Source organism: Ovis canadensis, chromosome 1, assembly GCF_042477335.2.
Source record: "Ovis canadensis isolate MfBH-ARS-UI-01 breed Bighorn chromosome 1, ARS-UI_OviCan_v2, whole genome shotgun sequence".
NCBI lineage: Eukaryota > Metazoa > Chordata > Mammalia > Artiodactyla > Bovidae > Ovis > Ovis canadensis.
In genome coordinates, this window is record NC_091245.1 from 248,809,454 (window position 1) to 248,823,858 (window position 14,405).

General features: G+C 43.0%; 1 protein-coding gene across 1 annotated transcript in view; it reads left to right on the plus strand.

Moving 5' to 3' along the window:
- Nucleotides 1-14,405, plus strand: part of SLC9A9 (solute carrier family 9 member A9) — a 651,239-nt gene that overhangs the window by 632,949 nt on the left and 3,885 nt on the right. The window lies entirely within an intron of this gene.

Sequence of the window (14,405 nt, forward strand, 5' to 3'; positions counted from 1 at the left end):
GAAAAAGAAAGAAAAGAAATATGTAAGAATACCACATTAGAGTAGGACAGACTACTCTGTAGTAACAAACACCTCCCAAATCTCAGCTGCCCATCAAACACTTTTATTTTTCTCTTACTTAAAGACTGCTGAAGATGCAGATGACACTCTAGAGTGGCAGTCCTCCGTGTGGCCACCCAGCGATGTAAGCAACTTTGATCTGTGACTCCACCGTCTCAACCTGAGGCCTCCTTGGGTCACCATAGCAGGAAGAGAGTCAGCTGGAGGGATGTTGGCTTCTTGTGTTTCAGCGCTGAAATGATACTAGTCACCATGACCAGGGGCTTTCCAGGTGGTGCCAGTGGCAAAGAATCCGCGTGCTAATGCAGGAGACAAGAGATGCTGGTTCGATCTTTGGGTTGGGAAGATCCCCTGGAGGAGGGCATGGCAACCCACTCCAGTATTCTTGCCTGGAGAATCCCATGGACAGAGGAGCCTGGCGGGCTATGGTCCATGGGGTCGCACAAAGTCGAACACAACTGAAGCAACTTAGCACACTGTGTACACCATGACCAGAGCACATTGGTCAGAGTTAGTGATATGGCCCTAGTTACTTCAAAGAAGCCCGTGTACGTTCTTCACAAATGCTGATGTGCCAGAAAGACAGGAGACCTGGGTACTGGTGGTACACCTAGTAATGCCCAAGATGAGCAAATAGAGGACAGAGGGAATGGGATAGCATCGGATGGGAGAATAGGGCTAGGAATAAAACAAATAGGAGCAGGAATAGATCCAAGTGCACCACACACTATCTTTAGTTTTATGACTCTGTAGATGTTAGGACATGTACTGAGAAGTAATTGTAAAATGCATTTCCAGGTAGGGGTTAGAGGTGGGGAAAAAAGTTTGCAAGTGACTGCATCTGAGAGAAAAATGTGCCTGGAGAGGAAAGTGAGATTATTTATGACAAGTGACCCCGTAATAACACAGGGCTCTCCTCTTGTGTCCTCTCAAAGGAAAAAGATTTTCTAATGTCTCCTGAACAGGCTTCATTCTACAGCTCAAAATAACCCAGCATTGTATATCCTGATTCCCGTACGTGCAAAAAACTCAGTGGATTACAGCAGTCAGCATTGTTGGGGAGTGTGTGTGTGTGTGTGTGTGTGTGTGTGTGTGTGTGTGTGTGTATGAGAGAGAGAGGGAGAGAGAGAGAAAGAGATTTATTTTCCTCAAAAGCCAAGGGATGTGGATTCTACTAGGAGTTCACGAAATGGCCAGGAAGAGGCAGTGTCTTCAGAGTATATAGGAAAGTGGGATTCGCCTCAAGGACAACCAGGGCTCAGAAGAACACAGTGATGAGAAACGGCTGCTCTAAGGCAACCTTAAAAGCCCGATGCCCAACATGAAAACACCTCCCTTCCGAGCAAGCGTCTTACCCCTGTGGAGACAGGTCATTCCCATGTCAGGTGCTTCGGAAAGCAAGTGCTCCATCTGAAGCCCTGCTGACATGAAACAGGGAGCCGAGCCTCCCTGGGCACCTCTGTGCAGGACGCAGCTCCAAGAACACAAGGGAATCTTCTGGGAGTCAGTGTAGTAGCCAGCAGAAGAAACAGTAGGAATGCAGGCCATGTCGGGGGGGAGCAAACTGGGGGGCATTTAAAATATATCTCTAATACCTACAATTCCTCAAAGGATATAGCGAAAACCAGTAATAATTATGCTAACTAAGGTTTGTTGAGCACTTATTATGTGCCCAGACCTGTGCTTTTTTATCTCACTTAATCCTCTCCCCTATGAGATCACTATTATAAGCTATTTCCATTTTATGGATGGCAAAAATGAGGCTCAAAGGGCTTAGGAAATTGGCTTACTCACAGATAATAAGAGTTGTGATTCAAACCCAACCTGTCTAACTACTCTCCACAAATAAATAAAAAATACACTGAAGACATGGGATTATTCAGAAGAAGCAGGAAGTTATGAGCTGAATTATATCCCCCTCCCCAAAAGGTATTTGTCGTTGTTCAGTCACTAAGTCATGTCCAACTCTTTGCAACCTCATGGACTGTAGCACACCGGGCTTCCCCATCCTCCACTGTCTCGCAGAGTTTGCTCAAACTCATGTCCGCTGAGTCAGTGATGCTATCTAACCATCTCATCCTCCACTGCCCCTTCTTCTCTTACCCTCAATCTTTCCCAGCATCTGAGGTTTTTCCAATGAGTCAGCTCTTCACATCAGGTGGCCCAAGTATTGAAGCTTCAACCTCAGCATCAGTCCTTCCAGTGTGTATTCAGGGTTGATTGGTTGACTGGTTTGATCTCCTTGCAGTCCAAGGGACTCTCAAGAGTATTCTCTAGCACCACAGTTTAAAAGCATCAATTCATAGGTGCTCAGCCTTCTTTGTGGTCCAACTCTCACATTCGTACATAACTCCTGGAAAAACCATGACTTTGACTATACGCACCTTTGTCTGCAAAGTGATGTCTCTGCTTTTTAATATGCTGTCTAGGATTTTCATAGCTTTTCTTCCAAGGAGCAAGCGTCTTTTAAAGATATATTTAAGTCCTAACCCCTCATACCTCACAATGTAAGCTTCTTTGGAAATAGGTGCTTTGCAAATATAATTATTTAAATTAAGACTAAGTCATACTGGAATGGGATGGGTCCCTAATCCAATAACACTGGTTTGCTTATAAAGACAATCCTGTGAAGACTCAGGGAAACAGCAGGGGAAGGTGAAGATAGTGATGCAGGGATGTACCTACAAGGCAAGGAACACTCAGGAGTTCAGGCCGTGGCCAGTAGCCGGGAGAGAGGCAGCGGGCAGCTTGGCTCTCAGAGGCCTCAGAAGGAACCAGCCCTGCCGTACCTTGATCTCAGACTCCTGGCTTCCAGAACTGTGAGGCAATACGTTTCTGTTACTTTAAGCCACCCAGTGTGTAGTACTTTGTGATGCAGCCCTGGTAATCAAAGACACAAGGTAATTGCAATCTCTAAATAATTACCTAACCAGACCTACCAGAGCATCATGAGTCTCCTTAGTAATGAGAAAATAGAGGCACCAGGAGTCGAAGACATTTGCTCAGACTGAGAGGCAGTCACAAGCCAGAACCTCAGCCATCTGTGTTTGGTGCCTGCTGCCTTCCTCCCCATGAAAGAAAGCACTGGAGGTAGTTCCCTCTTTAGCTCTGTGCTCTGAGCATCCTGACCCATGGTCCACGTTCAAGCTGCCAGTAGGGAAGTGACTATTCCTATTTTCCCGAGGCAGAAGATGAGTACATGGGGGCTCCCGCCCATGTCCACAGGAGGACCAGTTCCCCTCAGGCATACATTCTATTCTTATGTCCAGCAAAAGGGCCCAGGCTCATGGATGAGCCAGAGAGGGTTTGGGCAGGCATAGCCAACTCCATAGTAAATATGAACTCTACGGTAGCTAGCTGAGACTCCAGCACTCAAGACCACATTCAATCAGTGTTGGGGGGTGGGAGCAGAAATCAAATAAAAATTGTACTCCAAACCAGAGTGGAGACTCGGAATGCTGGTGCAGAGTCACTTCTCACAGCCCAGTTCTTCAAAACACCGCAAGGCAAGTGACCCATAAAAGCCTCTGGTTGAAATCACCATGAGCTAACAGAAGGGGTCTGGGTCTTTGGCAGCACTTCCCCTAATGACCAGAAGGCTAGGAAAAGCCAAGATTCACTCTGTGTGAGTAACAGCAGCATTCTTCTCCACAACTGTTCTCTGTCAAAACAATGAGCCAAGTGTAACCTTCTCTATGGTGCAAACGGACTTAACTGCATCTGATAGGCAGCAAAGATTCCTGGAAATCTGTGATCCCATTCTGTGCCCAAAGGGAAAAATCTTCAGGACACAATAGTAGGAGGAGAACCAATGGTAGTAAAAGTAACATTATTGTCCTGGTTATTATTGTACAGTGTAGCTCATAGATGTGGCCCGGCCACAACCAGAATCCTTCAAGAGACAAGATGTCATTCTGCTCTGCATCACTTAGGCCATTTAGTGGTTTTAAAGGGGTTGTTATTATGCAGATTGCTAGGCGGCTACCCAGGAGGTCAGGGTCAACAGGTCAGAAATCTGCATTTTAAGAAGCAAAAAGCCATTGTAATACAGATATCAGGTGACCACACTTGGAGAAACTCCAGATTTAGACTTTCTTTTGTATTTAGATCCGAGGCTGTGGATCAGATGAACTCTCAGGTTTCTTTTCCTCCAGCCTCATGATTCCAATATTTCCCTCCGTTTATCTTGTGTCCACTTGCCCTACTTACACCGGCTGCTTTGGTATCCTACAACTGTCTTCTTTCCTTTAACCTTTCCAACAAATTCCACTGCCCTTTCTCTGCCCCTGGATTATCTATCTGGAGCTGATAGAATTGATATTTAATAGGTAGACTGTATAGATACCAGTGATAGAAACCAACTCCCTATACGAACAGGATAGCAACCCACATAATTTTTTCAGTCTTGAGTCTGCCCTGGTCCTTAATACTTAATTGCCAGTTTCCTAGCTCAGGATCTCTAGGGGAGCATGGATACATTTTAAGGTATCTCTAAAATGTCCTGTGAAACTGTATGCAAATGATGAGCACACAGGCATTTTTTCACTAGCCCAAGACCAGGGGAGGTTAAGAACCCTGATTCCAGGTGCCATTGGGCTCACCTGGTGTAACATAGGAAGTTCATTCTGGTAAATCAAAGCTACAGTGTTTTAATTATGGACAATTCCCAGTTAGCTTGGGCAATTCAGACAGAGTACAAATGTGCTCTAGATTTACAAATCTAGCTAGACCACATCCCCATTCGTTAATAATGTGCTGCTGCTGCTGCTGCTGCTGCTGCTGCTGCTAAGTCATGTCAGTCATGTCCGACTCTGTGCGACCCCGTAGACAACAGCCCACCAGGCTCCCCCGTCCCTGGGTTTCTCTAGGCAAGAACACTGGAATGGGTTGCCATTTCCTTCTCCAATGCATGAAAGTGAAAAGTGAAAGGGAAGTCGCTCAGTTGTGTCTGACTCTTAGACCCCATGGACTGTAGCCTACCGGCTCCTCCATCCATGGGATTTCCCAGGCAAGAGTACTGGAATGGGGTGCCATTGCCTTCTCCGAATAATGTGCTAAATACTATTAATAATTACCAACAATTTAAGATCAAATAAAATACAGTCCTGGAGGGTTCTGGGAAGAAGACAGTGGCAATAGCAGTCTTTCAATCTCCGGAGCAATCAAGACCCCTGAGAGTTCTTAAAATTATGTACAAATGATGAGCACATGGGCATTTTTTTCAAAGGGCTCCCTTCCAGGTCAGTGTGCAGCATTCAGGAGAAAGGACCTTGGCGTGGCATCAAAATTGAGCTGCATAGAGATGATAGTGACGATTGGAAAGGCAAGGTCCAGATCAGCTGGTGGGGGTGTGGGGGGAGGCAGTGGACATAGGAAACAGGGCAGGAAAGCTCAGAATGCAAGCTGCCATGTTTACCACTATGTACACACAGCAGAAGAGGGATCCCTGTGAAGTCAGGACAGCTTTCCTGAGCACTGCCTCATTCTTTAAGTTCAGGAAAACTAATTTTGCATAAAACTGAACAATAGAAAAGGAGTCAAATCACATAGAGACTTATTATAAGGGAAAAAAAGAGGATAAGGAACAGGATAACATCTCTACGAATAATGAAAAAATGCCAGAAAGATGTACCCATAAATAGATCAAAACTATAACATACTATATTAAAACAGGTTAAAAGACATTAAGAAAATGATACAAGCTATGAAAGAACAAAATTAATCAGAAATAAGAAAAAACTCTGGAGACAATTTAAAAGTTTTAAAAAAAAATCAGAAATGAATAGCAAAATCAGAAGGGCTACACAAGCAAATAAACACAATGGCTAATACCTTAGGAGGAATTTCAGGTAAAAGGAAAGTGTTTTAAGTTAAAAGGAAATGAAGAACAAAGATTTAAAAGTTTTAAGAGAAAGTGAAAAAATAATGAAGACAGGTAAAGAAGACTGAACAGTCAGAAAAAAAAGAATTCTTGAAAAAGCAAAGCAAGGAAACAAGAGAAGTCCTAATTCAAGAGAAGTTTCCCTGATAGCTCAGCTGGTAAAGACTCTGCCTGCAATGCAGGTGACACTGGTTCGATTCCTGGGTCAGGAAGATCCCCTGGAGAAGGAATAGGCTACCCACTCCAGTATTCTGGCCTGGAGAATCCCATGGACTGTACAGTCTGTGGGGTTGCAAAGAGTCAGACACGACTGAGCAACTTTCACTTCTTGAAACACAACACACTTAACCCACTGGGAACTACACACTGAAAGACCACACAGTGTACATGAGACTATCAATTAGGAACAACAAATATCAGGAAAACATTAGTGAAATTAATAAACTTTTTTTAAAAAGTCCTTTGGGCATCTAAAGGAAAAATACATGGTTTATAAGGGAAAGAAAATTATATTTTCATTAGACTTTTCAGGAGCTACTCCTTATGTCAAAAGAAAATAAAAACACTTTAAGCAATCAACTAAAGAAAGCATAGGTCAACAATTTTATTTCCGTTTATTTTATAAAAAGGACTTTCAATATATAAAGGGCACTTGTTATCAATATGCACAAACTCAGAGAACGTTCCCATGAATCCTTCCTGAGGAATCTACTAAGGAACAAGCTTCAGACAATCCAAATGACTAGAAAGACACCGACATAAGGCCTGAAGGTGAGCATTAAATATACAGTTACCTGTAGAGCTAAGATTTAATGAGGTTTGAGAGAGAATATAGAATGTAGTGGTTATATGTTCTGACTATGTAAATATAGCACAATTATGTATAGCTGTACTGTAGATTTTCTTTATTTAATAAGCTAGAATGGCAGACAGAGAAGGCAATGGCACCCCACTCCAGTACTCTTGCCTGGAAAATCCCATGGACAGAGGAGCCTGGTAGGCTGCAGTCCATGAGGTCGCGAAGAGTTGGACACAACTGAGTGACTTCCCTTTCACTTTTCACTTTCATGCATTGGAGAAGGAAATGGCAACCCACTTCAGTGTTCTTGCCTGGAGAATCCCAGGGACGGGGGAGCCTGGTGGGCTGCCGTCTATGGGGTCGCACAGAGTCGGACACGACTGAAGCAGCTTAGCAGTAGCAGTAGCAGAATGACAGAAGGATAAGCAAAAATGTTTAAATATTATAAAATATCCATATTCTGTAATTATTATGGTGGTAGTATATTATGAGATTACTATAATACTATGGATAAAATAAATGAGTCATTATAGAATATTCTAATTTTATCCATTTCCTATGTACTTGAGAATCATAAATTCTTGAACTGAATTGGAAGTATCCATAGGAACTCATGAGATATATAACCAGTGATGTGGTGAAGCTGGTTTACAAGAGCTGGTAAGAACAGACTGTACACATCTTCAGTTCAGTTCAGTTCAGTTCAGCCGCTCAGTCGTGTCCGACTCTGCGACCCCATGAATCACAGCACGCCAGGCCTCCCTGTCCATCACTAACTCCCAGAGTTCACCCAAACTCATGTCCATTGAGTCGGTGATGCCATCCAGCCATCTCATCCTCTATCGTCCCCTTCTCCTCCTGCCCCCAATCCCTCCCAGCATCAGAGTCTTTTCCAATGAGTCAACTCTTCGCATGAGGTGGCCAAAGTACTGGAGTTACAGCTTTAGCATCAGTTCTTCCAAAGAACACCCAGGACTGATCTCCTTTAGAATGGACTGGTTGGATCTCCTTGCAGTCCAAGGGACTCTCAAGAGTCTTCTCAACACCACAGTTCAAAAGCATCAATTCTTCGGCACTCAGCTTTCTTCACAGTCCAACTCTCACATCCATACATGACCACTGGAAAAACCATAGCCTTGACTAGACGGACCTTTGTTGGCAAAGTAATGTCTCTGCTTTTTAATATGCTATCTAGGTTTGCCCAGATCAACATTTAAGGACTTCATGTTGATATATCAGAATAAGCCATAGTGGGAGTGTTTACACTGTGGAAATTGGGAAATGCCCTTTTTTTCTAGTGAGTCAGTTGTTAAACATTTACCAGCACCCCATTGTATACTGCAACCCTTGATGCCCAGATTGTGGTATTAAAATACTATTTCTTACTGAAAAAAACACCAAGGAATGTTGTAGAAATAGCTGGTTTGAGGTCCAAAAGAGGAAATGTACAAGATGAACCTACAACTTGCCATACAATGACAAGGAAGCTATCAAGTATACTAGCATTATGTCAATAGCACTCAGAAGCCAATCTGAAGATTCCCATTGACCAAAAGCTTCAGTTTGAGCTTTAATGATGATAATAATTACAATCAAATTTATTTAAATTCATTACTTCATGGTGATATTTAAGCAAAGAAAAAGTCATTTTCAGGGAGTCATAACCAATCGTTACCTGGAAAACTAGTAAACAGAGGGAATAAATCAAACATTTATTTTGCCTTTCCTATATTGACTATTCCACTGAACATTCCAATAGGACAAATGAAAAAGTCTCTTTATTAAAGTATTCTACCTAATAAAAGAATAAAAAGATAATTAGAATTTCACTGTTTGCACATCCCAGTGAGCAAATAGATATAGGTATTACTCATCAGTGGCTGCTGAGATCACACAGAGAGAGACAGCCAGATATGCTGTGCCTTCTTGAGTCTTGCTGAAGGGAAAGAATAGAACCTGAGTCTGATCCCATCTCTGGATCCAGCTGGCAATTTGAAGGAAATACAAAGGGCAGAGGAACATGATGGGTTGCACATGAGTCTGCAAACAGCAATTCAGACTATGGGAAACTCCACAGGTCAAATGGCCCAAGTTCTTTAGCAGATAAATCATAAAGAAGAGGGTGGAAGAGTAATCTATAGATTAAAAGACATAATACATTTTAAAAATAGGCAAGACCAAACTGTAGTGGGTCAGAATGCATATTTAAGTGACAAAACTATAATAAAAACTCAAAGAAGTGATTAATATAATAGTCAGGATACAGTTACTTTTGGGGAAAGGAAGAAGTTTTATTTAGAATGAGACACCTGGAAAGGGCTACAAGGATTAGGCCACATAGTTCTGTTTCCTGCAATCTGGAAGCTTCCATTAAGATATAATACATTAGGCTTGTGAAGTTTGATGTATCCTTTTTCCATTTTACAATAAGAGATTTTATTTGATAATAAATTTCTTGCCCTCTGGCTTTCTAAGTGATTCAGTGGGTAAGCAATTCAGGAGATGTGGGTTTGATCCCTGGATCAGAAAGATTTCCTGGAGAAGGAAATGGCAAGCCACTCCAGTATTCTTGTCTGGAGAATCCCATGGATAGAGGAGCCTGGTGAGCTGCAAAGAGTTGGACAGGACTGAACGGATTGAGCACACAGGAACGCACATCCTTGCCCTCAGGGAGCTTAGAATCTAAAGAGGGAGACAGAGATGTAAACAATTAACTTCAAGACAATGTGATAAACGCTCTCAGGTAGGTATGTACACATTGACCTTGAAGGGAGACCAAATAGACACATGAGTGGCAGAACTCAGGGATCAAGCTGAAGGGGGGGGGCGGGGGGGGGGTTACAGTCAATCCTTGCTGGCTTATTCTAGACAGTTCTGCTTATTTATCAGAATGCTTATCCAGACTTCCATTCTGCCCCAGCAGTTACCTAGGGCCATTTCCTCTAGAATGGTAAAGGTTAAGATTGTCAACCAAAGGAATACATGTTCACCCATGTGTGTGAATAGTGGGTTTCTACCTTTTCCTTGATTTTAAACCAGAATTTCATGGATAGCCAGGAAGAGAAAGTGCCATCCTGATAGACTGTTCTGGAAATAGAGTGGTTGCTGGGACAGGATCCCACCCCTATGTTCCCTGTGAGTACCCAGTGCAGAACTGAAGTCGAGCAAGAGAGAACAGAGTGATGAAACTTAAAGAGGAGGGCTTTGGCTGGACTCTGAAAGCCTTCCTTCAACCTGAACCTCAAAGACAACTTAGCAGAATGGTTGATCACATCCTTAGGCAAGATGGCAAGACAGTGTCTAATTACAGAATCCAGTAAATCCCAAGGAAAGAGGGGGAACACACTCAACTTGTCAGCCCCCATTTCCTGTGAAACAAAGCATAAAGGGTGTGATTTGTACACTGAAATCAAAGAGTGACAGGGTGTGTACAATTTGGGGATGTCCTCTGCTAGTTCTGTTCACGGATGCTGAGTAAAGAACCATGAGGGGACTCAGCAAATGAAGGTGAAAAGTGAAAGTCACTCAGTCATGTCTGACTCTTTGAGACCCCAAAGACAATGGGCAAAAAATGATGATTTAAAATAATCTAAACATTTTACAGATGAGCCTGTTAACAGGGCAGGAATAGAGACACAGACATAGAGAATGGATGTGTAAACACAGTGAGGAAGGGGAGGGTGGGAAGGATTGAAAGATTGGGATTGACAAACATACTCTACCACATGTGAAATAGCTAGCTAGTGGGAAGCTGCTGTATAGCACAGAGAGCTCAGCTCTGTGCTCTGTGATGACCTAGAGGGGTGGGATGTGAGTGGGAGAGGAGAGAGCTTCAAGAAGGAGATATGTGTATACATATGGCTGATTCGTCACTTTGTTATACAGCAGAAACCAACAGGACATTGTAAAACAATAATACTCCAATAAAATTTTTAAATAAATAAAATAATCAAAGCAAAAATGAACAGAAGAGAGAAATCAATGTCACCATGTACTTTGGAAGTTAGTTCAGTTAAGCACTAAATTTAGGTCTGGACCTGCTGATAGCAGATGCATTTTCTCTTTTGGCCTGAGTTAATTGTCTTTCCTATTTCACGCATGTTAAATTCTGGGTAGAGCTCCAGCTTTTACTTACATCTCCTGAACCAAACTGCTATAACCAAACCCATGCCCTTTAAAGATGAGAAAAGTCATTGGTTTTTTTTTCCCCCCTAGAGCCTAACATTTCATCTCGATGTATTTCTAACTTATTAGAAAAGCAAAACTAGCTGTACCAAAAATACCCAGTGGGGAATATCTCTCTCTCCAAACATATACTAGAACCTGATAAGAAAAATAACCCAGTTTGCAAAATCAGCAGTAGAGGTTTTCTGGAGATCAAAAGAGTTTTCTTACTATTTTAATAATTCCAGTAACCCTGGCGATCTAGCCACTTTCCAGACCCTGCTCAGCAATGAAGAACTCAGAACATCACTGATTCCCCCATTCCAAATCAGTTATCCAATCAGATGAGACCTGTTACTCAGTGTCTCTGTAACAGAAGGAAGATGCTCAATGTGATGGAAATGTCTGGGATCTCAAGGCCAGTTCTTCCAATAACTAACTGGCTGGATTCCACTGAACAATTCTTTTATTCTCTTTGAGCTTATTGTCTTCATTAATTCAACAACTATTTCTTGAACATCTGAAATGTATCAACCACTTTACCAGGTGAAGGGGACAGCCCTACCCTCAAGGTGACCATCACCTAGAGACAAGAATATATGGCAAAAACACTTTGCATTCTATACAGTGGTAGTTGCTCAGTCGTGTCTGACTCTTTGCAACCCCGTGGACTGTAGCCGACCAGGCTCCTCTGTCCATGGGGTTCTCCAGGCAAGAATACTGGAATGGGTTGTTATTCCCTTCTCCAGGGGACCTTCCCAACTCAGGGATTGAACCTGGGTCTCCCGGATTGTAGGCAGATTCTTCACCATATGGGCCACCAGACTGTAACTGTTCATTTTCTTCTGTGGGTACCCCACTAGTTTTGCACATAAAATAAAAACATGTGAGTGTATGAAGGAACAAATGAATGGTCAAGCAAGTGAGATACGATGACTGTTTTCTAGCCACTTTATCTTGTGCCATTGCCACATGGTCCCATTTGTCTAATATCTTAGTCCCAAGAAGTCCTTTTTGACTTGACCTTCCTCAGCCTTTTATCCTCAGGAAATCCTCATCTGTTGGCTGTCATCTGGCCCCTTCATTCTTCCCTTGGCATAGTCACCCAGAATCTACCTCCATCACTCATAGCACCCTTGAATATTTTCCTAGACCATAAATTCAATAAACATCCATTGAGCACATAACGTTATATATGGCAAGCTCTGGGCAAACTAAGATGTTGGCGAACATAGGCCCTGCTCCACATGGTGTCTGTGGATGATACTTACACATTCCATTCACTGCCACAGGATATATGTGTTATTCCTTTGACCTGAAGCTACTGAGACACAGCCAGAATGGCATCACGAGCTTCCTAGAAGAAGAGTTTTATGACAACAAATTCTCCTACCTCTCACCTACCACCTGACACCAGCCCCCCATACAATAATGTTTAACCCAAATAGCTATTTTTGGTGCAGGAGCAGCTTAAATTTTCCAACCACTAACTACTAGCTTGTGACTCCTGATACCACACCAAGTGCTGAGTGCCATTCTCTCATCTCTACCCTAGCATCATTTTTCCTCTGTTATGTGAACAACAGTCGACACACCACTTTCTCCAACAAGTATTACTTAAGAAATAATTATTTTATAAAATAGCATTTGAATGGCATATGAGAGAGTGCAACACTATTTTCCCACATTATATCAGCTAACATTCACAGCAATACTTGAGGCTCACAGGGGTCAGTTGCTAGACCATAGGTCATAGAGTCAGTGAAGGGGCAGAGTTGCCAGTTGAACACAAGTCTTCTGAGTTGGGAATCCCAGAGCCTGTCCAGAGGGACCAAATGGTAGCCCATTTGGTCCAGGCCTCACATTCACAGAAAGCCACAAAGTAAGTGATTGTTAGCTCCCATAATAAGACACAGAGAGTTAAAGAGATACCTCATGGAGGGCAAGAGGAGAAGGGGACGACAGAGGATCCAGAGATGGTGGGATGGTGTCACTGACTCAATGGACATGAGTTCAAGCAAATGGGAGATAATGAAGAATGGGGAAGCCTGGCATGCCGCAGTCCATGGGGTCACAAAGAGTTGGACACGGCTGAGCCACTGAGCAATAACATCAGGATGAAAAGAAGAAAATGTTCATTGTGCAATTTTAAATTTGTGTTTTCCTTTTGTGACATGGTTTTGGCATTTTGATTTTTCAGTATATTGAGAATCTCAAACAATGGAAGTCGCCCAGGCCTCTCCTAAACTTAAAACCTTAACAAACCCCATTTTAGCTTACACAGCATCACTAAAAATGTTGCTTATTTGCTGTCACTTTTCCATCTGGAAATAAAATTGGCTTGATTTTCTTTGATTTATGTGCTGTGCTTGCTAAGTCACTTCAGTCGTGTCCAACTCTTGCGACCCCATGGACTGTAGCTCCTCTGTAGAACCCCAGGCTCCTCTGCCCATGGGATTCTCCAGGCAAGAATACTGGCATGGGTTGTCATTTCCTTCTCCAGGGGATCTTCCTGACCCAGGGATCGAACCTGCGTCTCTTGTGTCTCCTGCATTGGCAGGTGGGTTATTTACTACTAATGCCACCTGGGAATCCGTCACTTTTCCATCTGGAAATAAAATTGGCTGAATTTTCTTTGACTTATACTCCAGTTATATGTGTGTGTGTGTGTATATATATATGTGTGTGTGTGTGTGTATATATATATATATACACACATACATACATATCCTCCATCTCAGCTCCCTATCAAAAATAATTTTTTCCCCTGACCTACGCACACCATAAAGCCTATTAGGTCGCATGCTCCTGCCTGAGTGGGTCCACAGCTCACCAGCAGGGGTGTGGTCTGAGAGGTTTTCTCCCTGAAGAACCAACTGGTCACATGTTCAGTTCCACCCTGAGAAATTCCCTCTGCTAGCATATGATCTTTGTGGATCCAGATAGTAAAGGGAGCCTCTGGATTACTTAAAATCATCGTATATTTAGGCCTCAATGCCTTCATCCATAAAATGAAGTAAATAACACTCTGTAATAAAAATTAATGGAATATCATCAAGAGCTTTCCAGAGTTGTAGATAGACTTGCAAGATGTTGCAGGCAATGCCAGGCTCTGAACTTTAATATCTTCCCCGTCCTTAACTGAGCACAACAGCTGCGCATCTGAAAGGAGTTGTCAAGTTTTCCGCTCACAGTTGCAATCACAGACCCTCTTAAGTATCTCTTCAATCGCTCTCCTCGCATCATAACTAGGCTGTGTTCATGAGCCTCTCCTGCTTTGTCCCCACTGTGGGGGTGAACGATTCAAAGCCAGAGGCCAGCAGATTCCCGGCCCCTGCCGGCTGCATGCCCCTCTGTCCCATACACTCAGGACATCCCAGAATGACGGAGTGGTGTCGTCCACCCGTGGATGGGTTCCAGTAGAGCCTCCACCAAGATCTTCTCTTGAGTGCCTGGGGATGAGTGCGCATCTTCATGAACCAACATTAAATGCTTTCCATT